This window comes from Triturus cristatus, chromosome 2_2 (genome assembly GCF_964204655.1).
Source record: "Triturus cristatus chromosome 2_2, aTriCri1.1, whole genome shotgun sequence".
NCBI lineage: Eukaryota > Metazoa > Chordata > Amphibia > Caudata > Salamandridae > Triturus > Triturus cristatus.
In genome coordinates this window covers 1,072,180,189-1,072,207,426 of record NC_140582.1, presented here as the reverse complement: position 1 = coordinate 1,072,207,426, position 27,238 = coordinate 1,072,180,189, and positions in this window count along the sequence as shown.

Sequence of the window (27,238 nt, the reverse complement as noted above, 5' to 3'; positions counted from 1 at the left end):
GAATATTGACAGCCTATCTCTACAATGGTAAGTACAAAAATATTGAAACCAAAAATATCGTTGTTTAAAATATCGTTGTTTAAAATATCGTTTTGGTGTGTCTGTGGTCACAAAAATGCCTGGATATCTGAACTTGGTGTGCTCCCAACATGGCGGCTAGTCACATCCCCTTCCAAGTTTACTGTGTGACAGTGGGTATGCCACCAATTTGTGCCAGTTATTGCATTTTCAGAATAGGAGCCAAACCTCCAGAAATTGTAGGACTCCATGAAACCAGCAACTCAAGTGCCACTGCAAATAGCAGGGGGAATAGCAGGCATCTCTGACGTGTGTCCCTGCCTAGTTCAAACTCTGCTGAGAGCGCTCCATTGACCTTCACTATGACTAATGAGTCCACCTAGAGCAGTGGCACCCAAGATTAAAATGTTTGGTCAAATCCCATCATTCATAGTTTTGCCACCATGTAGGGCCATTCCAGGGAGTTGAACGCCTTTTTGGTATCAAGGGTGAGTGGGATGGCCATCTTGGCTATACGGCTCTGCGTCCCAGGCACCCACCAATCACTGCAGGCTGTGTAATGTTGCCTGGTATGGCACAAGTCCCGACTTGTCAGGCTCTATTAGGGTGTCAATCACATGCATCAAGTGGTTTGCCAAATGTTTTGTGAGAGCATTGGTCCCCAGGTTCAATAAGGTTATTGGCCTCTAGAAGGCACATTCCTTCAGTGGCTTCCCTGGCTTATGGATTATAAAAATAGCCGCCCGTCTCAAATCCTATGGGAGGGCCCTATCCTGCCTCACCCTGTAATAAATAGCTCGCATTTGGCCCACAATGCAGTACCAAATACATAACAACATTCTGGAGGAAAGCCATTATGGCTACAAGATCTCCTCCTTTTCATTTGTCATATGACCTCAGAGATCTCTAAATATGTAATCGCCAATTCCAGCACCTGGCTCGCCTTGCTTTCCCACCGCAATGGGTCTCAGGTCTCCCTCCTCCCTCACACCTTGTACTAGGTATAGAGCTTCCAGATAGGAGTCAAAGTCCTAAATAATCACATATGAAGTATGTCCTTGGTAGTTGTCGTGACCGCTGAACACCAGCGTTGCCCTTCCTCTCTATGCGACAACCAGGCTAGAAGCTTCCCTGCCTTGTCGTCTGTTTCATGCAGTCAACCCTGCTGTGACCAAAATATAGCCCTCATGGTAAACTCCACTCCGCTGGGAGAGCTTGCAAAGTTTTGCCACTCCTCTGCTCTGCCTTGGAGAACGAAGTTCAGCAAACACTTTGCTTGCCATCCACCGCGTAGCGAGTTTACCCACGCCCGACGCTGAGTTTCTACACATAGTATGGCTCTTATGGCTAATACATTCACTTAATGTACTATAGTAGTGCAGATGTGCTTCAGTGGGACACAAGACCGAAACCTTCGAGCCAATCGAGAGGGGTGCATTCTGCACAGCAAGTTAGACTCTCCGTTCTTTGCACAATCTGACTGAGGCAGCGTGTTGAAGGCAAATTTAAATCACATTAAGGCCGCACAACATGCTCGGTTGAAGGGGCTGCGACAGTTCCGCTTGCCTGTGACTGATGCCCATATGTATTGTATGTATAATTATGAATGCCATAAGAGGTAGCAAGCATCATACAAGAGGTTAAAGAAGAACAATACGAGGCCTGCTCCCCCTAGATTATTCACCATCGATGAGGAAGATGATCAGCAGAACGGGAATTCCAGGAGGCTGAAAGGTAAGGGATGTAGCGGGCTGCCCGGGGCAGAATGTTTCCCTGCAGGCCATGCATCGCCCAGACAGAGACAGCAGCTGACAGCGCAATTGCTTCCTTTGTGCCCACTCTTTAGTTGGTTTGTAACCTTGTGTTCATGCATCGTGATGGAAGCACACAATATCTGTGGGCAAAGGAGGTGGGATAGCAGGTTCGCATAGCAGGCCTGCAAATAATGTTGCTACAGTTCCACCCTGAAGATGCTGCCAAGGTGCTTTTATCGAGCATCACAGGTGACTCATAATAAACATTAGTGCAGCTCATGGCGGCTTTAGGACGTGCATGTGCAGTGGGGCTGAAAGAGACCATGCATGATTGAGCTGGGGCTCTTTACTGTGCTGTTGATTGGGAGTCTGTGCCGGCGGGACTCCACAGAATCACACAGAGTTTTCATTTAACACCATGAAATTCTGTGAAGTTCAACTCTGCGAACTCTGCCCACCCCTGTCCCTCACCTCCTTTTGGGTATCTGCCCTCAAATCTACCCTTAGTCCCTTATGGTTGTGTGCCAGCCCCAAGGAGGGGGAAGCCACATATTTAGCCTCCCATTGGGGCGGTGCAGATTCCATCTCCCTGGTTTCCCTGTCCCTCTCCTTTTTTTCAGTGACACATGCACGATCATTTGACCCCTCATAACTGCCTTGCAAGCCTCCCAGAGGACTGCATCTGAATTTACCATGCACCGGATTTCCTGGAAGTAGTTTATCGTGGACTCAGTCACTAACCTTCTGGTGGTACAGTCAGTTAATTCCCAAGGATCAATGATCCATTCCCATTGCCATCCTGGGTTGTTTGTTTGTAAGTATGTTATTAAGAAAGAGTAGATAGAGATACCTCATGGCAGTAATGCTGTGCATTGGATGTGCCCCCACTGATGCCCCGGTACCAGGAGGTAGTCCAGCTGGGACATGGAATGAATTGTGTTGGCAGCATAGGAGTACTGTTTTTTTGTTTGGCACCCTCCTCTCACCACTAGCTGACTATCCACAATGCTTATAAGAATTGTGATAGATGGAGGTCCATCCCCCAGTGGCGGTCATCTTGTCCATCTCCTCCTGTGCTGTCAGGTTTATGTCTCCCCCAATGAGGAATGTGTTCACGGTAGTCCTGCTATCCAATCCCCAAGTTTATCCCACCCCATTTATTGCAGGCCCAGGGGGAAATAAAATGACTCTTACACCAACTCTTCCCTGTTCAACTGCCCCTGACTGGCATGTGGCATCCTAGTTCATCAACCCAGCATCGGGTGAAGTGGAAGGGATTTACATGCTAGGATTCCCAGTCCCCTGGAGCCCTTGGAAAACCCTGCATGTACTAGTAGTTTGTACCTGCCTTGGTTCATGAGCCCGCAGCAATTACCCACTAGCTGAGCCTCTAGTAGAAGGACTATAGTCGGGTCATACCTGAATAGATATTTCCACACTATACTCCTCTTAAGTTTATTGCCCAGGCCATTTATGTTCCATGAGAGTACTTTCATGGCTACTCAGGGGCTACCTGAATAACTGTGTGTCCCACCATTCCAGAAATCTCACCCAAACTGAGCCGCATGTCTCGGACCCTTTGAAAGTGACACTGGAACCAGCATACCTCAACCAAATGTCCCCATTCCCCATCCGCACTTCTTTGTGCTTCAGATTTGAAATTACCCACTACGCCAATGCCCGAGGCATCTGGCACCCCTACAACTTAAACCTGTGCATCTTGTTAGCAACCAGTAGCATCATATTGAGATAGATACTCTGGTACTCTGGTAGGGGAGCATGGCCTCATGCAGCAATTACAAACATCAGTTCACACATAATTCATCGCCATGACTCTTGACCCAATCCACAACCTGTTTGTGAAAGGGCCCAGCATATGCTTTCGGCTCTTCAGCCCAATGTTTCTGACATCATCAGAGTAACATTTGGGGGGAGTCTACTGAGCCCTCTGTTGTCTCATCTAAATCTTTTACCAGAGTGGCCCATCCGCTTTCAGAGTTCAAGGAGTGGTGCCTCTGAATGTCTGCAACTACCTTAGCTCTCTCTGTCTTTGTCTGGTCTTTTGATGGGGTAGTATGAAGCCTCCAGAGAGGCTTCTGCTTCCACTTCTGCCTCTGCCAGTCTTGTGGTCCCTCGTCCTTGCACTGCTCTGGGACAGGGTGGCCCCTCTCCTCTAACCAGTCCCAGGCCACAGAGGTAAAGAAGTGAGATCCGTCCTGATAAAGTATATGTAATTTTACTAGGAAGAACAGTGCATATTTTAAGTTCAGTGTACTCAGGTGATGTTTCACAGCTATAAAGGTTTTTCTCTGGTGTTGGACTGCATTGGTGTAGTATGTATATATACTCAATTTGCCGCCACCAAGTTCCCTTGAGCAATGCGTGTGGGCCATTTGTAGGACATTGTTCCAGTCTCTAAAGTTCAACAACCTGGCCACCACTGGATAAGGCGACACCTCCAGCACAGACAGCTTGCCCGCCACCCACTGGGCTCTTACAGCCATAAACAGGAAAGATACATTTCCCTCCAGCGCCATCGATAGCAACCAGTTTTCCAGAAACAAGTCCATACTGTGGCCTTCCACAAGCTCCGGAGCCCCACCAGTCACACGTTGTTGCATTGGGAACTGCCTTCCGTGACTTAAACGTGATCCAACAGCTGGCCAATAGTTTTCTGTATGTCGATCAGCTTGTCATCATTGCTCGATATAGCATGTCACAGCTGGGCTATTGCGGATTTCCTTCCTGACACTCAATCCACCAGTGTTTTGTGCTCTGCCATCTGGAGCACCAAATCAAGGGCAACTGAGTCAATATTATTTCCCAGTGCTGATTTGGTGCTGCGTATAGCATCTCATATTTCTGAGGTCATGGAGTGCCAATTGGGGGGGGGGCAACCGCCAGCCCCATTTTCTGCAACTTTCGTAGCACCATAATGAGATGGGGTCAAGTACTTTCAGGAGGTACCCCCGCTTCCCAACAGGGGTTTACTGTGTATCCACCACCCTCAAGGCCTTTAGTGCCACTGCCTACTCCATACCATATGTGCTGCCTTAAATGGGCCTGCCCATGCCCCCTCTGAAAGGCCATCTCCCCACCACCCTAGCCACAGCTAACGGGAGCCAACCACTTGGCCCCCCGCGGGCCAGACCTGAGCAGCAGTGCAGTCTAGATACCATGCAGGACAACCGGGGTCTGCTGCCCCCACAGGCATGAGCACCCTTGTTTATTGAGCAATGTAACTGCACAACTCATGGGTATAATTGCAATGACATTTCACATAACTATGAAACACCCAATTTTACCAAAATGCCCACATTTATCTCAGAATCTAGGTAAGTTGAAAGATAAGGTTCTTACTTCACATAATGATGAGTGAATTAAAAACGTAGCACAGATGAATAGGAGAGATCCAATTCATTTAAAAGGTAAAGGAGAAGTGGAAATAAATTCCTCATTAAGGCAAGAAATCATTGAGACAGTGGTTGGTCCCACTCACAGGGTTTCTCTGATAGTTGTGGTTACAATGGAAAATGCTGACAAAATCACAATATATGTCGACATGAGAGTTCCTAACACGGTGATTAAGAGGGAAAGACATCTGGCCACACGTAATCGTAATGGTGCTTAAGTTTAATTTTGGAATATGTTCCTCTCGTGAAATATTCCAGGAAACAATACAAAATACAAAATATTATTAATCCAGTTAAAAATTGTATGAATTACAGTGATGATGTTTTGATCTTTGGAAATACTCAAGAAGAACATGACTCTGCATTATCAAAAGTATGTGAATGTTGAAATGAGGCTGGTCTCCATTTAAATGCAGACAAAGATGAAGTAAATAAACCAGAATAGACATTTTGTGGTCATATTGTTTCAAAGGATGGAATGCATCCAGATCCTCCTAAAGAATCTTCTTTAGTGAGCCCATAGCACTCAAGGAACTGCTGAAGTCACAAGAGGTAACAGAAAAAGAAAACACGTTTGAGTGAATTGAAGAGTGTGAGATGTTGTTTTCAAATCTTTTTAAAATACATTTGTTCTGAAGCTCACTTATCATACATTTCTTCAAACTTGCAGGTGGATGCATGTTCTGTAGAGTTAGGGGCAATACCGGTGCAAAATAAACCCGTAAGAAAAAGTACCAGATATGTAATATTTAATGATAGGAGAAAATTATCTGAAATTGAAAGTCAGAGAAAGAAAGCTTGGCTGTTTTTTGGGCTTGTGAACATTACCATACCTTTCATATGGAAAACAATTTGAAGTAGTTACTGATCATGAAGCATTGTTAACAATATTTGGTAACCCGAGAGCTAAAATGTCACCACACATTGAAAGATGGGGTATGGGATTATTGGACTATGATTTTAAAATTATACATAGACCAGGAAAATCTTTCAATCCTGTAGACTACTTATCGAGGCATCCTAATTAAATATGGGAAAACAAACATTGTTAGAGGAATGATATATTTGCTTCCTAATTAAACTCTAAATCCTGAAAGAATTTCAGAGAGTTAATAAAAGCTTCAATTACTGATTCAACAATGGAAGTCAAAAAGATAATTGCTATGAATAGATGCAGACATATGGATGATATGACACGCATAGCTTCAGAAATTGCCAAGAAAAGCGTGTTAGCTTTAAAGATGTGTACATAATGAACTTGCACTTACTTCATCTGCCATTTTGTTATAAGGGAAAAAAATAGTGATAATTCATGCATTGCTCATGAATGTCACAGAAGAATAACTGCTACAAATTATTTTTTGACAGACAAAGTGTGGTTTCCTGGATTGGATAGTTGAGTTGAAGAAATCATTCAATCCTATCATCTGTGTCAAAGAAAATACTCAAGGAAGAACTTCTTTAGCAGCAGATTTTTATGGACCCATGGATTAGAGGCATTATTTATTTGTTGTCATGGATGAATATTCTAGATTCCCATTAGTGAACCAGGCCCTGCCAACTTCCGCCTCTTCTATACTACTGATTCTAGCTAAGATATTTTCACCTTGGGGCATAACAGATGTGCTTAAGATTGACATTGGTCCACCATTTAATCCTGAGGAGTTTAAAAGGTTTTTAAATGACATGGGTGTGGTTCATAGAAAAATAACTCTACACTAGCCACAAGCAAATGGTATGATTAAACAGTTTATCAGTTCAGTGAGCAAAATTGATGCAAGTGACCCTGAATCAAGCTTTATGTCTAGTATTAAGAGATTTCAGAAACACTATCCATGGCTACACCGGAAGGCAAAGTCAGTTACCACAGCTGCCTGTTAACATAAAAAAGTGTCCATCTTCTCAGACTAAACTACTTTTGCAACCACATGGTTGAGAAACAAATTATATCATTGGGGTTAGTAGGAAATCAGTAGGAAACATTAAGAAACCTTAACGAATGATTAAACAATGCTAATTATTTGATATTGTTTCTTCTTTATTTAGTTATGGCTTTTTACTTAATTTGTCCTACGATATGCATTCTGTTATGTAAAAGAAAGAGAAGGGGAAGATGTGATGAGATGTGATATTGTGGTGTGTTACTTTAAGGAAAATAACTCAGAATATAGAATGGTGGCCAGGTTAGGAATGTTTGTGTTACAAATGCTAGGTAATTTTAATTGAAGCTGTGGTTAGGTGACAGCATATAAAAGAAGCAGTTGGAATGAACAAATATCTAGAGGATATTGCAAGCCTGTACTTGATTTCTTCCCTATGCCTTACCTTACAAGCCGACCCTCTTCAACGCGTACATCACTCCACTGGCCAACACAATCTTTGCCCATGACATTAACACCATCCCCTATGACACACAACACATACTCTCCCTCTCAGACAAATAAAACCCCAACACAAGGAACAAGTTCACCACCTGCATGATAGAAGTAGTTACCTGGAAGATAGTCAACTGTCTCAAACTCAACACTTGCAAGAAAGAAGTGGGACCCTTCAGGAAACAAATCTCTCTGTGGGGTTCCACCTGGTGACCTGCCGACCCAGGAACTCCTCCCACCCGCACCTCACACGCCAGAAATTTAGGGATCATCATCTACAAGCTGGCAGTTGTTTGGCCTTGTGAAAATTACCATATCTTTTTATATGGAAAACCATTTGTAGTCCTTAAGGATTGTTTGCAATGTTTGGTAACCTGAAACCAAAATTGCAACAATGCATTGAAAGGTGGGGTATGAGACTTGAGACTAATGGACATGTATGCCCAGATCAATGCTGTAGTGGGTTCCTTCTTCCACACCCTGAAGATGCTGAGGACGATCTTTAAATGGCTTCCGAGCAACATCAGAAAAGATTTCACCCACACACTCTTCACCAGCAATGAGGACGACTGAAACCATCTCTGTGCTGGAATAACCAAACATCACACCAGAAGGCTGCAAACCATCAAAAATGCAGCCCCCAGACTCATTCTCAGTCTACCATGCAGGACACATATCACACCATACCTGAGGGAGTGCCACTGGCTCCCCATAGACAAGTGTGCACAGTTCAAACTGATAACCCACACATTGAAAGCACTACACAATGCAGGCCTAGCCTACCTTAACAACTTCATCTCCTTCTATCAACCTTCCAGACACCTCTGCTCATACAGATTCCTACTTGCACACATCACACATCTAATGCATTGTCAGAAACAGAACGAAATGTTGCACCTTCTCATATATTGGTCCTAAAGCTTGGAATGACCTCTCACTACACATCAGAGCCTCCTCCTCACTTCTTGAGTTCTGCAAGAAGCTGAAGACCTGGCTCTTCGAATGACTCCATCTGCAAGGCTATACTTCGACATCTGCACAGCGCCAGTATACCATTCCACGTAATAGTGCACTGCGAATATACTTGTTCCATAAAATAACATAACAATGCAACAAATTGTTTGTAGCTGTTCCTAAGTATTCTAGATAGCTCTGTATCCAACACTCTGTGCAATTTTTGCCCTATCATGAGCATTAGAAAATACCAGCGCTGGCTGAGCCAATAGACTCACCTTTTGAAGGTGTTACCTAATGACTGAACTTTGCCAACACCTGTTGCCAATGCAGAATAGTATCAGCAACAAGGAAAAAACTTGTGTTGCTGAGGCAGATCAGCATTGCAAATGAGAAAAAGCAACAACATTTTTGGCCCCACTGTCATGACAGATGCATGCCACGATGTCATAATGTATGCACGCATATATGTGTCAGAACACTGCACAGACCATTGTCCAAGACGGTGGATGACAATCTTGGAGTGGTAAATTTAAAAAAAAAGTGAAAATGCACAATTGAAAAAGGAGCATCAGAGAAGCAAATTTTTAGCCACTGGATACACTGCAAAGGAAAGAAAATGATAAAAAATAGGATGGAGGTTTGGGTGTAATGGGGGGCAAAAGGATAATGCCACCAAATGGCAGGGGTCACACTACAAAGTGGCAAGGAGCATCAGAGGAGAGGGGCATGTAGATGATAAAAAATATGAGTTGGGGGAAGAAATAAATGCAGCAGCAGCTTCTCCCAAGGGGACGTGGAAGGGTGATAGTACGGGAGAAATACAAAAATAAAAACAAAAACATAAAATATCACTTACCTGATCTTACGCTGCATCCACCGCCTTGGTGCTCTCCAGACCCTCGACTGGGGCACACTGACCAGGCTCCTAGATGTCAATCTGAATGCTGCTCTTATTCTATTACCCAGAGTGTGAGAAGTGCTGTAATTGGTCTGGACGACCTGGTTTGCAGCTCAGACAGGGCCTGGAAGCCTGTGTGTTTTCCACCCTGCTGTGCAACACAGCTCAGGTTGGAGAGCTGCTAAGTGAACATGTTGGTGTTGGTGCCAAACCGGCATGCGCACTTAGCAGTGCCCATCACTCCTCCTTCCTGAAGCCCAGGATGCCCCGGCCCCACGACTCAGCTGGCTCAGTGAGAATAAAATGATACGATTATTTTATTACCATTTTAATTTTCACTGTTGCCTCTGCTGGGTAGCAGCAGTGGGGCGATGCTCCTCTGCCACAGCGGAGGAGTCACCCCTAAAAAAATGAGCTGTGGCCTGGGAAGCAAAATGGAGAGCATGGGGAGGTGGGAAAGTGAAGACGAAGCAGCATAAAAAAGAACAAACAGGAAAGTACATGGATTCTCATAGAATACTGGAACACAAAGTAAAAGATATCCCCGGATGTCATCCCTGGAAAGATACAAGTCAGCCAATCAAAAGAATGGCACAGAACCTATGCTTCAGGTAAGGGACAAGCACGAGACGATGAAGGAAAGTCATTGAATAAGAAACAGGCAAGCGAGCGTGACAAAAAAGTCAACCAATAATAAACTATGGGCTGACCCAAAGCCCAATATAACTATTGGTGATGTCCACAACTGGGTTCGACAACCTAATGAGGACCCAAAAAAGATTGCCCTAGTAGAAAAAAAAAATCATACAGTTTCAGTTTGAATATTACACAGCAAAGAAAGACCACATAAAAATAAGTGAATATTTCACCAGTCTGACATGAAAAGCATATTCAGGACTCCTGCAATCTCGGTAGCATTTATTTCAGGCAAAGTATAAAAGGAAATTCGCAAATTCATTTGAAAAGAAATCCGGATGGTCTGTGCGTATTTCTTGCTGAAGTATTTATCACAGTGCCACAGCCTGGAGGTAAGATATAAAGCCTTATGCGGGGAAACACGTTCATTTTTACAATACACAATTCGCATCTCATCCAAATTGCTTTGCATAATTTACTTCCTCTGAGGCTCTTTATCAGTCACTATATCCCAGTATTTCTCCCCGAGAAACTCAGCTCCATTGCCCTTTAGATGCTATTTTTAAGTGTGAGGAATTACAGCTGCTGTTTTTTTTCTGGAGCCGACGGTGCCCCGTGTATTTGATGCCTTTTCTCTGCATGGTAATGTGTCTTTGGAGAAAAAAAACACTGATATATGTTAGGAGAAGTGTATCTCTTTCACCAAGACAGAACATTTTAATTTCCCGACACCTTTTAGTGATTGCTTCAATTTCCAAAGATTTTGATAAAATCGTGTGCTTTAAGAGGATCAGGATGGAACGCTCGGCTCCGGCAGCAGTTTAATGAAAGGCTGTAGTTTCACAGCGTCTCGTTTGACATAACCTAGCTCAGAGGTCTAATAAATGTGCTGTGATAAATGCTGGAGCTCCGACTGTAAGAATATACTTGTAATTGGGTTAATATGCCTTAAAATACTACCCATCCGTTATCTCTCCGCCTTCCTTTGTATGACTTACGTTGCTGGGCCAAAGCACTACAAGTCAGCATTTCTTTTCTAACCATGCCTCAACCCATTTTAAAAATAAGACACAAATGTTTTCTTGAATAGCAAATTTTTTATACACAACCACAATATGTTAAAAAAAAAAAACCACAGAATATCATCCCTGATTTCTATAGTCAAATTCATAAAGAGTTTGCTGAGATGAGATTTTTTTTATACTCCTGTATTGTAGTAAGTCTTGCGGAAAACTACAAGAGTGACTCCAAATTCTTGGTGAATAAGGCCTGAGAATTGCAACCCTCAGTGCACGAACAATTCTAAGCCGTACTTCTTTATTAAAACGTTTACAAAGCCCTGATTCACATAGGCTCTAGTGGGCCTAAGTATCCCTTAGAATATCAAATATTTGCATTCTTAAAATTAATTTAGAAAGCACAAATGTTTTTTTTTTTACTCACAGAGTCATTTTTAGAGACCAGCATATCGCAAAAAAGATCTAACAAAAAAGATCAGTACTGCCCAACACGCTAGGGGCCTGGTTTGAGCCTGTGTGTCTTACTCTTTTAGTACTCCTGTATTATATTTAGGCAGGAGTACTACAAGATAACCACAACAGTGACAGCACATTCTTTGTAAATGAGGCCAGACAATTGCAGACTTTAGTGCATTAAGAATTGTAAGACTAAATTCTTTATTAGAAAGTTTATGAAGCCCTGATGCACAAAGTGCCTCTTAGATGAGGAAATCGTGGCATTCTAAAAGCTTGATTCCAAGAATCAGGATTGGCAGATAGTTCCACCAACCAACTCACATTATCAGTGTTGACAACATACAAACATCAGAAACATGCGCATTTTCCACATTTGTAACTATAATGTTAGAGGTGAGAAAAATGGTGTTCATTAGGGTTATTAACTGTAATGTTATCACTTTTAATATACTATAATATAGTAATACAATATGATGTAATTAACTATAATGTTAGAGTTATTATTATTATTATTATTATTATTATTATTTGTGTTCATTAGGGTTATTAACTATAATTTATTAACAATATTATAATATAATGTTATTAGCTATACCGGTGGAGTTATTATTATTATCATTATTATTATTTTTATTGTATTATTAGTGTGCATTAGGGTTATTAACTATACTTTTATTAACGATATTATAATATAATAATATAATATAATGTTATTAGCTATACCGGTGGAGTTATTATTATTATTATTATTATATTATATTATTATTATATATTATAATTCTTATTATAATGTTCGAGTTATTATTATTCTTAGAGTTCATTAGAATTATTAACTATAGTGTTATTAACTATAATATAATATTTTGATATAATATACTATAATGTTATTAACTATAATGTTAGAGGTGAGAAAAATGGTGTTCATCTGGGGTGACTGGTGACGTAACCAGGCAGCACAAAGAGCTCAGGCAGAGCAGGACACGAGAGCGACTCTCACTTTCCAACTTGGAAATGGTTATACAAGGTACATATGTTTCGTTTAGCTTGTATTGTTTTGTATTATTATGGCAAAGACCTAAATACGCACATTGAGTTTGGAGGGAATTTCGGATTATAGTTCAAAGTGAGGTTCATGTTTATTGCTGCAATGGAGGTGGGGAGGTTGGGTATATGTGGGCTGGTTTAGGTCTGGTGGGGGCTGAGGGATAGAGGGGGTAACGGTGTGGCAACATCCATACAGGGTTAGAAGCTGTGGGGGTGTCAGAGACAATATTTTGTTATGGAACTCAAGGGGCATGGGTAATCCTCTCAAAAGTCATAGGATATATACTTACGTCAATGTAGGCAGATGCATAAAGCATTTCCACAAGTCTGCAAGAGACGCACAGAAATATATTGCCATGGACCAAATGGCATGTAACAAATCTTCAGCGCAGGATGGACTCTCACTGGAGTTTTATAATACATATAGGACTCACATAGCACAAACGTTAGTCATGAAGTACCAAGTGGCCAAGCAGTCCGGATCACTATCTGAGTCCCTATAGGAGGCACTGATAGTGTTGCTTCCCAAGCAGGGACAGGACCTGCTGGATGTTTGATCCTATTGTACTGTCACTACTAAAAATGATTATAAAATTATGGGCAGGATGTTAGCCAATCATACGTTCCCAATAGTTAAGCCCTTAATACATCCCGACCAGAACGGATTATTATCTGGATGGAATCCTCTTGAACCTCTAAAGACTCTTACACTTGATGGATGAGACAACAGTGAGGGATGAGACGTGCCTGGCAGTGTCGCTGGTCATGCAAAAGGCCGTTGTCAGTCTGCGGTGGCCATACTATATGACAGACCTGCAGGAGATGTGCTTTAGGTCAGAGCTTCTTGGTTAAATTTGAATACTGTCTATCATTCCCCTGGCAAGAGTTAGAACTGACTGAGAGATCTCAGACCATTTCTGTGTCTACAGGGAACCAGACAGGGTTGCCTTCTGTCTCCAGTTATATTTTCCTTGGCCATGTTGTGTCACTGTATGTGGATCACATGCTTATTTATATGTGTGATGTATATGTGGGTTTACCGGCAGTCATGGACATGCTGGATAACTTCAGGGAGATAGCAGGACTTAACATAAATTGGGCCGATTCTTGACTGTTTCATCTACGGAATGTAACCCAGGGTTGTCGAGGGGCGGTCTGTGCTTTCATCTAGATTAGAAGTTTGATATAAATATTTGAGGGTCAATATAAAGAACCTAATCAGAGATAACCTGGGAAGACTTCTCATAAATGCACTGCAGGCTATACCCTTTTGGATCTATTCACGATTCTCACCTACGGGACAAGTGGCGATAGTCAATATGATGGTCCTACTGCAATTTTTATTCTTCTTTGCAGCTCTCCCTTCTTCAAGGAACTCCATAGCCTCTTCTCAGATCTGAGGGAGGGAAAGAGGTAGTGTTCCATAAAATACAACTACCCATGTCATGGGAGGCAATAGGGTTCCAAATTATGAACTTTATCATGCCACTGCCCAGTTGCAGTAGCCAATGAGATGGACTTGGAGCGGTCAGATTTTCCCCCGCCCTTGTGTGGTGTTACTGTTATCAAATGGCTGATGAATCACACAATGACGTGTCAGAGGTTGTGCAGGCCAGCAAAGACTTTCTGGCAGTAATATGTACAGGCACAAGGGTCTCTTTTCTCATATGCACTGCAGGCACTGTTTTTCTTCATAAAAGGCTGTGGGTTGAAGCATGTGTAAGCATCGTGGGGGACATGTCTGCAGTAGATGGGCTCCAAATCTTTCAAGACATTTGCAAGGCATTCAGGTAGTAGCTGGGCAATTTCTGACCTATTATGCACTGAAAGTCACACTGAGGAGGACTTGGGTGCAGCACCCAGGAGAACCTTCCAGATCAAAGACCTTGCATAGCCTCTTGATCCATGGGTATGATGGGCAAGCGATCACTGTGTTGCATAAGACTCTTCTTGTTCAACACAACACACCTGCAAATGTTTTGGTACCAGGAATAAGAGTATCCAACATTTAAGCATGCATGTCTCTGACAAACAATGAGCATACATACTGGAATATGTAAAGAAAGTATCTATTAACACAAGAGTCAAGTTCACACAATTCAATTATTTGTATCAGACCTACCTCACTCCACATCATATCCACTGTATGTTCCAGCATGCATCCTCTAAATGTCTCTGGGGCTGAGATATAGATACTGACTATTATCACATGGTGTGGACTTGTCTCGTGTTGGAGTGGGGGTGGAAGGGGCGCTTGAACAGTTATCTGATCTACTGGATCGAACTATACCAGAAGTCACACAGGTCTGTTTGTTGGTGCTGCTGCCTAGATCGAAGAGAGATAAATAGTCACTCAAATGTATTGACCTAGTGCTCATCCTGTTTAAGAGACAGGTGGCCATGTCCTGGAAATTGGCCTTTGCTCCCAGCACTAAGGGTTGGCTTAGAGACTTACGCAAGTGTGCGATGGCTGAAGGGGACGCTCTTACTCTCCTGACCAAACAAGGTGGAAAGGCTCCATTGTGGATGATCGAGGACCCATACCTCATCAAACTGGAAGCAAAAAAACGATGAAGGTCTGCTGTGAGAGATGCATATAAAAGGGGATAACAAGCAGAGGGCCCTCGCTGTACCATCACCAGCATCCTGTATGGCATATGGTGCTTAACTCCTAACTGAATGGATCTATATATGACAAGCAGTTAGATACCACTTGAGTTGGCACTGTAACATGTCATAACATATCCATTGGAAGGATTGTATGAACCCCTACGACTGCACACCCACCAGATATATCAATTTGCATACAAGTGTTGTGCTTGCTCTACACTCTCCTTTTTCCCACTGGATTGGAATAGCCATGGACAGTGCTAGTCTCATTATAATAACTTCCTATCTTTTTTATATCTGTGAATGCCTTTTCTTTTTCTCTCATACATGTGATATAACAACCTAGGATGTTTCTCCTAGCATAATTGAGTCCTTGGGCGAATATATGTACATCTGTGCTTCTGGCAGCGCAATGGGGGAGGGTACATTTTTGGGTTAATTCTGGTCACCAAAAGTACAGGAAAAAGGTAGCTTACTGAATTGGGGAATTGTTAACGCCGCATGAGCAGACAATTGGTGAGAAATAATAACATGTGGGTCAAGTATATATAAGCCTGAAGGTGCTCTGTCTTCAATGCATATGACACACAATTGATGGACGGAATGCAGAACAAATCAAAACATTCACCCCCAGTCAAGATATCTGGGTTAAATTCATCATTCTTTTGCTCACCATGCCACCCCGGTTTAAACCTGGCCATATGTAAATCAGTCTTCACACGGTGCCTCATGGGAACACTCCAGCCCAAACTGCCAAGCCAGGTCCTCCCTGGACCGGAAACAAGCATCCTAGGACCGGTTTCGGGCAGTTCGGGCTGGACTGTTCCCATTGGGCACAGGGTCAAGACTGATTTGCATATGGCTGGGTCCAAACTGGAATGGCATGGTAAGCAAAGAAACAATGGATTTATGCCCAGATCTATGTACTGGAGTGAATGTATGACATTGTTCTGCATTCTGGTGATCAATTGTTCTTTTTGCATTTGTCACCCCGAGTGGGACAGGTATGCTCAGAGGTGGGTCCCATGCTCTCCATGCCACTGGTGTCAAGCTATCCAGGCTGATGAGGGCTGAAAGCCAGAAACCGGTCCTAGGATGCTTGTTTCCAGTCCAGGGAGGACCTGGCCTGGCAGTTCGGGCTGGACTGTTCCCATTGGGCGCAGGGTCAATACTGATTTGCATATGGCTGGGTTTAAACTGGAATGGCATTGTGAGCAAAAAAATGATGGATTTAGACCCAGATCTATGTACTGGGGTGAATGTATGACATTGTTCTCCATTCTGTCCATCAATTGTTCTTTTTGCATTTGTCACCCTGAGTGGGATTTGGTATGCCCAGATGTTGGTCCCGTGCTCTCTATGCCACTGGAGTCAAGCTATCCTGGCTGATGAGGGCTGAAAGGCCGAAACTGGTCCTAGGATGCTTGTTTCCAGTCCAGGGAGGACCTGGCCTGGCAGTTCGGGCTGGACTATTCCCATTGGTCGCAGGGTCAAGACTGATGTGCATATGGCTGGGTCCAAACTGGAATGGCATGGTGAGCAAAAAAACGATGGATTTAGGCCCAGATCTATGTACTGGGGTGAATGTTCGACATTGTTCTGTATTCTGTCCATCAATTGTTCTTTTTGCATCTGTCTTCAATGCATGGCAAATAAATATTTGTGTTTATAAGTTGTGGAGATACCAGCAATCTGTAAACCTGTTTCTCTTTGTAAATTGAGTGATCAGTTCTGCATGACTTGGCACATTCTGTGAGAACCTGTGAGTCTTTGTATCCAACTAAATCATACTAACACCCTCTACCCCAATGTAGGAGCTAGCACTAAGCAGGCTCCACTTCTGTAACATCTACAATTAGGGATCTTCTGAGTCTATGCCTGTCTATCTGTTGTACAAAACTGCAAGTGGTACGTAGAGTTTGTATAAACATGTACAATGTTTATATTTGATACATTCATTTATCAAAAACTAGCTGGAACAATGTATTGTCCATGGCCTAAGCACAACCTATACACATCAGTATAACTAAGATGCCTCCCCTGCTATTTTGCCAAGAAGCAATTACTGCAGCTCTTTTGTTACCTTCGGTGAGTTTTCCTCTTACAGCTCCTCTTCCGTGTAGATGAGCATATATTATACTACATGATGTCACAACAGCTTCCATCAGATGCATCAGGATGCCATTGGGATGTTATCAGTTGCTGTGCACCTTCATCGTGCAATGAACAATATCCATATTGCTTTTCTATTGGTTTGGCATCTCGGCATCTTGACCAATGGTGCTGTTACATGGTGACATTGCCTATGTGGATAATGGGTGTGGTATCCGCTTGCTCTGGACTGTCTACTCCACCTTGCAAGCCACATCTTCATGGGCCGCCGGGAGGGAAACCTGTGTGCTGAGGGAACAAACACAGGACTGAAGCAGAGGGGATCATCTTTACCAACACTGCATTTCTATTCCCACTAATTCATTTTACAATGCCAGCATACAGAGTCATTCATACTCCTCCTGTCCCTTTATCTCAAATAAAAACACCTGATAGCAGCAACCCATATGAGGATCAGCAACATTTTTATCAAAACTGTTTGCTAGCCTTTGTTTAGATAAAGAGGAGAAGTAATTATGTGATCATTTCTGAAATGATGCAATTATTGCCTCAAATAATGTGGTCTATGTTAAAACGTATGAAGAAATTTGCAGGTGATGCAGACCATTTGTTGCCCACAATTTCACCTATATGAGAAGCTTTAGTCAACTCACAGCAAACTATTCAATAATCAATGATTGATAATCAGTCAAAATAATAAAAAATGGTTTACTCACAAGTCACCGTTAGCACTCATTTAAATGACCAGCATTGGCACAGCCAATAGGTCTCGCCTTTGGGACCTTATAAGTGTTTAGCCAGAGCTATTGGCTTTGGCAATGTTTTTAAGCTATGTTACCCAAACTATGTTACCCAACCCAAGATATGTCTAAGCAGAAAAGAGAGCGTTTGATGAACCCAACGATTGAAGATCTTGTTAGTGTGGATTAAAACATTACACAGATCCTAATGCACAAGCACATGTTAAAAGTGCTTGTGCATGTAAATTTAGTTTTGTGTGTGCCGATCCCTGGTGAGTTGCACTTCTTCTGCTGAAACAAGTCCAATACAGGTACCAATGGGTGAGGCGGACTGGCCTTAAGGGTCCTGTGACCTCAGTGACAGAGTCAGCGCTTCACTGGCAAACTCTGTAAAGTGGCGCTAATGTGTTTGGGTGTGAAAAAAACAATCTGGCACTTTGTGACCACTCTGTCTTGCTTTATTTAGTTATTTTTTGTATTTTGAAACTTTTTTCTTTCCATCCCAAGGCTGCACTTTGGAATAGAAAAACTGGGAAAAAGACGACATTTCCAGCAAAAGTGTTTCTTTCTATTTTGGTCCATTTCACAGGGGAATGAATGAATGAAGGAAAAGAGAGAAAAGAGAGGCTAAGAGCTGTTTCTTGAAGTCACCCTTTTATTATGCAAGTGAGGAAGAGTGAGACAGAAAGAGATGGGATAAGAGGAAGAGAAAGAAAGGGGGGGACAACTGACAGTGACAGACCAGGAGAAGTGGACACTGTCCTTATCAGAGCATAAGGCAAGCCCAGGCATGGCCTGCATGCCGACAGGTGGTCAGTCTGACCTCCCATGGTATACAAATTCATCAACAATGAGAAAAGTTTTCAGCACATTACCAGCATTGCTTAGCATTGAAACCCACTCTGACTTTTTAGAGTATAGGAAATGCTATCAATAAAAGTAAAAACGCATATATGCCAACTTAAAAGAATACCTACAAAGGACGATATCAAGTGAACTGCAAGCAGCGCCATGTGCCAGCGAGCGGCGAGGAGAGGCTGGAAAGAAAAAGTTGTGCAGTTAAAGAAAACAAATGGCCCATAGTGAAAGGATCCACATAGCAGGGCCAATAGCCAGAGTGGGAACAAAACAGCCACAAGTTGGGCCAAATATACACTATTCACCAACAAAAACTATGGCGTTAGTAAAGGCAGACCAAGCAACCAATGATTAACGGTGGCCGTTTGGTGGATGTGTTCAATCTCCACAGAGGGAATACAGCATGCCTTGCAGAGCAGCGCATGTGTGCTGCCTCTAGGCTCGACTTAAAAAAGGAAATGCCGAGGCTTGTGTGACTCCCTAGCCGCAGAAAAACATTGCTTGTACGATATACTGTAATAAGAACTTATTGCCGGAAACCGTGAATGAAGTCGCCTGCTAAGATGTACTTGATGTATCTCAGTCGAATTGGTTTAATAAAAAGAATTTACAAAAAAAAAAAGGAAATGCATTTGGGAATGTTGAGGAAAAGAAATGTAGTTGGAATAATACCTATGTAAGCATTGCTTCTTTGCCAATTGTGTCATTAGACAGCTCTATTAACACACATAAAGTGACTAGCAAGCAGGGTCTTCCTTCATCACAACATTAAGTTAGTAAAAATATATGATATACAGCAGGGCAAGGAAATCAACACCAGCTAACAGTAATTAGTGATGATGACCAATTTAGCCATGTTTTGTTTAAATATCAGAGAAAGAGAGGAGTCAAAAAGGAAGATGTGTCTACAAATAGGAAAATAACATAAACACAAGGCAAGACATATCACTAAAAAAACAAGTTTCATATTTCAAATAATTTTCTTCCTTCAAGCAGTCAACCAGAGAATATAATTGAGTTTGAAAAGCTTTAATCCAGTCCAGGTGAATAAAAAATCAAAGACTGGTTCATCTAATTCACTACAGCCGAATTCACTGAATTATTCAGAGAAACAACCCATTAGCAAATACAACAGCATTGTTGGAATAGTGAACCTTCAGCCGAATGAAGGTATATGTAAATCAGAAAGAAGAAATGCTGACTATACAATGAAAGAGCAATGTAGAGTTGATGACTTCTTAGATCTTCTCAGAGATATAGAACTTCCTGTTAATCAATCAAGATTTCTGGAGATGCTATGTATGATTCCACACATAAGACTCTTGAATGATAGCAGTATCCATTGAGTATATTTAATTCATCCCAATGAGAATGCTTATAAGTCTTATGCCTCTAGAGTAGTTTTGAAACCTCTGTAGAAGTTTTTACTTCCATGGTGGCATTGGAATTGTCAGTGCTTACTGAGATCTACTACAAAAAAGGGGCAGAGATAACATCCCAACACTGGGCACAAATCCAACACAAAATTCTGGAAAGGTAAAAGAAGTTAACAGTTACTTATTATGTCCTCATAACTCTCAGCCACTATTGATGAGCAGCTTCAAGACCCTCATCGCACTAAAATCCAAATAGCATCACAGTTTATTATACAGAGTTTAAAAATGTATCCTTCACTACTAACAGAGTGGAACCTAGAAGTTCGAAAGGCAAAAATGAAAAATGGAATACAATGGATTCAGTGAGCACCGAAAAATGTAAAGAATGTCCAGGAGATTATAGTATCCACTTTACATATAACAATTTTTGTAAAAACGCTAAATGTTCAGAATTTAGAATTATGAGGCCTGCTCTCCTGCTCAAAAATGTGTCATGTAGCAAAACAAGGAAAATTAAACACCACACAAAATATTTTAGAAAAGAAGGCACTCTAATTGCATGAAAAATAAGCAATTTAGACTATAAGAAGAAGAGTTTCATATATTAAGGTATAATGAGATCAAGAAACTGAGAAAAAAATGGACCAGAGAAAACTGAAAATAATTAAGGAAGACCAGTTGTAGTCATCCTTACTGTGCTGCTAAAGAAACTATAGTAAAAGCTCTTTCCATAGCTAAGGGATAATGAAGGAACATGCATCGTTTTCATTCTGGTCACATTTTCAACAGTACCATATGCTTTGAATGCAGATTCCTGTTACTCTGCTGACCTTGAATTTGCTTGGATACTGAACATGCTCTTTGGAATAACCTATATTCTCCTCTTATAGAGGGAAATATAAAGGTAGCACTGAACTCTGGTGCAGCATATCTGGATGAGATATTGCTTTGTGTTCTAAAAGATAATCCTGCTATATGGGAGAATATCTCCTCCTGTTATTTAAATCTTGTCTAGCTTCAAGAACATTTTCAAACTCCTTGAAAGAGAGAATTCGTCTTCCCCTATATAAAGAGAGTTTTAAGGTTGTGCTTTTAAACGCCTCATATGATAGCATTGGTAGGCTTCTCTGGGAAGCAATTTTCCAGGAATCTGGTAGAATACTCAGTAACAGGGATATGATTCCCCTGGAGCCATCTGGATCTTGGTGAAATAATTATCTTTTTGACAATACAGCTGTCATTAATTTGATGTTTGATAAACACATTAGCATATGTAGTCAACCAATTTACAGATCTCTCAATTCGCCTGATAGTATAAAAATGTAAACTGCCCTACTAAGTTTATGAATATTTTTACTCTCTGATACCTCATGCAGCGTACTCAGGGGGCAAATGGAGCTAAGAGAAATACTATCAACTTTAAATGTATTTGCAGTTGGATGCTTGCTGGCTTCTACTCTTGTTTCTCTTTATATGCATGAGTTTCTTTTAATTTTTAAGAGCATAAGAACATTTCGTCTAGTTTGGGAAAGAAACCAATTCATACAATCCTTTATGTCAACGACCTTATATATTTTTTTACCTCACCCTAGTTTTAAATCACGTAACAGAAAACACATTAGCACACTGTGGTTTGGCAGGGGAGATTCAGCCATTTTATAGATTGTTAGTAGAAGACACATTTTGGGGCCGATTACTATGTCGGTCTTTAAGCCTTCAACCTTAGGTCAGAGGCTTTACGACCACCATCGTCGGTTTCACTTCCGACCATCTGATTACGATGCAGCCGGTTAGAATTGAAACCGGCCGGTCATTCGAGCTGGCTTCTAATGGGCTGGCAGTCAGAACCGGCCCGTAATCCATATGGACAGAGGTTTACTCCGGACAGATTACGATGCATGGTTTACAATGCATGGTTTCCATGCCAGCCTTTCTGACATGGAAACCCTGTCGGAAAGCGTGTTTGGGGTCCCCTAGCAGGGCCCCTTTGCCTTGCGGCCTCATGGGAGCTTGCGTTATGTCCAGCTTATGGCGGCAACACAAGGTCCCATAGAGAAATGGAAGAATGCGACCTCACCATGTGTGGTCGCATCAAAATTAGGCAGTCAGGATTGCTGACCAGAGGACAGTCGGTCGGTTCCATTTCCACCACGGTGTCGGGCAGCAGACACTCCGACCGACATCGAAATAGGCCCCTTTATATCTGTTTGAAGTATACAAGCAAAAAAATACATCTATTTTGCCTCATGCAATGGACGGTTCACTGATAGAATATCGACAGACAAAATATCTCCTGACAGAAATATTGTGACCAAAATATTGATGTCAAAAATATTGACATCCTGTACTTATAATGGTAATTACAAAAATATTGAAAATAAAATATCGATGTCATTTATATAGCTGTATTTAATATGGTTGTTTAAAAATAGATAGAATACAATAATATGTTTTAAATATATTAAATACTAACATTAATTTAAAAAATATATCTTTAATATATATTTTAGCAAATATAGCAAAGCAACATAATTTTAAAAAGTTAAACACAAATATATAATTAATATATATATTTACATATGTCTACTGTCTACTTAAAAAACTATCATTAAACTAATAATCTTACGTTATTTTATCCTTTCAAAATATTGAAATAATACAAAAATATATCAAGAAAATAGATATATGCATATACCAATAACATTTAGGGGCCTATCACACAGCCTATGAACATTGGGGCTGATTATGATGGCAGGCGGACAAAGTCCGCCCGCCATCACAGCTGCAAAAGGGTCCGCCCGCCATAGGTGCAGCGGTCCCGTAATCCGAATTGTGATGCGCCCACCAAACTGGCGGGCACATTCCGTATATTTTACATTGTGGCGGGCGGTGCTGCGAGCAGCACCCACCGCACTGTAAAATATACATGTTGTGCTTTTACATGCACAACGTGACAGGCACCGCGCAGTGCCTGCCAAATTGTACATGCAAATGCAGGGGAGTACCATAGGTACCCCCATGTGCACCCCCACCCCCCCAACACCCTGGGGCCTGCAATGGGCCCCCAACAGCAGGAACCGCCAGCCTTTCCATGGCGGCAATGCAGCCATGGAAAAGCTGATCTCAGCCTGCATCGTAATATTGATGGCGGTGTCTTCCAGACACCGCCATCATATTAAACACGTTTTCCGCCGTAAAAGCGACAGACGGTCTTTCCGTCCACCGTGGACCCCCCAGCCATTATAATATGGCGGGGGGTCTTTGCTGTCAGGATGGCGCAGGAATCAACAGGGGGGTACCAAAAGAGCCCGCTCAGCCCTCAACAGGAGGCCGAATATGGAAGGGGGCCCTGCTAGTGCCCCCCAAACATGCTTTCCGACAGGGTTTCCATGTCAGAAACGCCGGATGGAAACCCTGCCGGAAACCGTGCATCATAATCCAGAAGGAGAAAACACCTTCCAGTTGGATTTATGGTTTCAATTTCGACTGTGTGTATCATAATTAGCCGGTCAAAATTGAAACAGACGATGTCGGTCGTAAGGTCAGAGGCATTATGACTGACATCGTAATAAGCCCCTTATTATCAATTGATTAAAAATAAATTACTTCCCACTCTTTACCCCTATAAACCCTACATCCCGCTTCTAAAAACATTTAATTAGTCAATTCAAATAATTATCAAATAATTAATATTAATTAAAAACTAATTATAAATTACTACACAATTAACAGTATTAATTAATGTTAATTAACTAGATAATATAGGGCCTGATTGCGTTGATGGTCCCACCGCCATCGTACTCACAAGTTCCGCCCGCCATATTAGGATAGTGGGCGGAATGACTGCCACTGATCCGACGGGCTCAAGGAGCCCATCCGAGAGATTTATATTCCCTACAACAGTGGTGGTGCCTGCCAGGCATCGCCGTGGGGATTACAATGTCCCTTTCCGCACGCCGTTTCATGGCAGTTAACTCGCCATGAAAAGGCAGGCAGAAAGGGACATTGGGGACCCATAGTGAGCCCCCCCATTCCTCCTGGCCCCCAGCTGTACATATCCCTGCACCATGCGGCAGGAACCACATTGTGCCTGCCACGTAGTGAAGGGATATGTGTCATGTCCATTTTTTGTACTGTGGCGTGTGCTGAAAGAAAGCCTTTTTCCATACACATCATACAAATCATACAAAAGACCATACGGCTAAAATAAACCAACGATTCTGATCCGGAACAGCTTGTACGCGACGTCTGTACGTATTTAGGCAGCGGTTTCCGGCCCAGCAAGTACAATTCGTCCCTATGGCACTCCGTATGGCTCTTTTCTTACGGGAGCCAAAAACAGCTGTAAAAGCAGAGTCCCCAGGGGTACGAGTCGTACAGGCATACACCCCCGTGTGTTGTGTATGTACGGTGCGTACCCCCAGTGCGCATGTACTGTGCGTACCCCCAACATTGCATACCCCAACATTGCATACCCCAACATCGCGTATGTACTGTGCGTACCCCCAACATCGCATACCCCAACATCGCGTATGTACGCACCGTACATACGCGATGTTGGGGTAGACGATGTTGGGGTACGCAATGTTGGGGTACGTGATGTTGGGGGTACGCGATGTTGGGGTACGCGATGTTGGGGGTACGCACCGTACATACACAATGCATGGGGGTGTATGCCTGTACGACTCGCACCCCGGCAACAACTTTTCCTGGGATACGAGTCGTACAAAGTTCGCTTCGTAGCGGGTAATGGCATTCCCCGTGTACGGGACGTTTTCCGTACAAATCGTAAATCGGAAAGCCGGTCCGGATCGTACTAGTACGGTTGGACTGCATTTTTACAATTTGTGCGGAAAAGTGTCCGGGTTCGTCTCGTACAACTTTTCCCGATCCGATTTGTACGGATCGGGCCGATCCGTACAAATCGGATCGGGAAAAGTTGTATTTTTCCCATACGAATCGTACTTCACGGGTCGGACGGGACTTGTACGATTTATATGGAAAAATTTACCGATACGAGTCGTACGGGGAAAAAAAATACAGGATCAGAATCGGCCCCTTAGTGGTAGCATAGGGGAGATCAACATCTAATATAAACAACACAAAAACCCATGCTAACCTAGATAGTCAACTATATGACATTGCAACTTATGGCCCCCTAAATATTACATAATCTACAAGAAATAGTCTTTCTTAAATCATCCTAATCTTTTATATTCTTAGTTTCACAATCATATAATTTAATGCATTCCACATCAATCCATTAATTACAAACATATACATAGTTAATTTAGTAGAAATCACTCTATAGGCAACTACAACAAATTCTATTCTCTCAATTTCCTCTTACGTGCAAATTCAAAGGACCCTCTTCCACAAGCACACCCATACATACAATTTCTAACAACACCCATGTTTGTAAAAATATCAGAAAACAGTGGAAATGTTTTTCTTATACGTTATATGCACTGGTGGATCCAACCAATGAGTTAAAATGGTTGACACATATTCCGGTGGTAACACAACAGGTTTCATCACCTTTTTGAGAAGAACATTAAAATCAGAACCAAAATTCTTAGATTGGCAAATTGACATCTAAACATAGTGGTATGTGATGCCTGATATATTATTCGTGCCTGAAATTGGGTTATTGGTTGAGGTGGGTAAAACCGTACTCAAATAGCAGCCACAACTTCTGTCACAAGCAAACACAAAATTAACTTCTGCTTAACCTTCTGGATCAAAGTAGTCAGGGTTAACTTAGAGACAATGTGTAAAGTATTTATGCAGCACTTCAAACAGGAATAAAGTGAAACCCCAGCACAAGAAAAATCCCACACCAATTTAGAAAAATAAAATAAAATGTAGTAAAATAATTGAGACCACAATGTCAAAAATCCAGTTAATAGAAACAGAGATATGCAGTTTTACATTACAACAGACACCAAACTTGGTATCTCTGCCTGCTCCCAAAAGAAATTATCATCTATTAAATGTAATAGGGTATCCCAGTGTTATCCAATGAGAGACGCAGAACATGCACAGTAGTGAAAAACGAATTTAGGAGTTTTTCACTTGCAGGACATGTAAAAGTTAAAAGTACATGTCGAACTGTCCCTATTGGCTGTTCAGGGCCTATCCTAGGGGGGAATGTATATGTATTAAAAAGAGAAGGTTTAGGCCTGGCAAAAGGTTCATTTTACTAGGTCAAAATGGTAGCTTAAAACTGCACACACAGGCTGCAATTGCAAGTCTCAGACATGTTTGAAGGCTACTTTAATAGGTGGCATAATCAATGCTGCAGGCCCACTAGTAGCATTTCATTTACAGTCCCTGTGTACATGTCGTACCACCTTACTAGGTACTTACAAATACATTAAATGTGCCTATTGGGTGTAAGCCAATTTTACCATGTTTAAAGAAGAGAACCCAAGCACTTAAGCACTGGTTGGCAGCGGTAAAGTATGGCAAATAGTTTGGGGGAAGACCACCCTAAGAATGACAGGTCTAAAACTTCCTCAACAATTTTTGCTATATTTACCAAATCCATGTTACAAATGAGGAGCCCCAAAATATGCCTGTGCTCAGGTCCCTATAATTCCTTAAGATGGCTCGGATGCCGCCCACTCACACTCGGTCTATTAACAATGAATGGGTAGACAAGAACTGATCTTGAAATCTGTGAAGCACTTCTTTGCAAAAATATTGCTGTAATATTGCTTGCCTGGCTTATTTAGTGCTCTCTATGCCATACACAAACATTTGAGCCAAATTTGTTTCATAATGGGAAGTGAGCTCAGGATGATCAAATGATGAGAAACAGATTTGTGCATCCAAAGTCCATATGACGGCCTAGTGACTGCCTGCAGGTTTCTTCAAAGGTATTGGGACAGGCCTTCAAAAATGGAATAACCGTACTCAAAATGTGATGTTGTGGACCCTTGAACTCTAGATTTAGTACTGTCAGTTGGA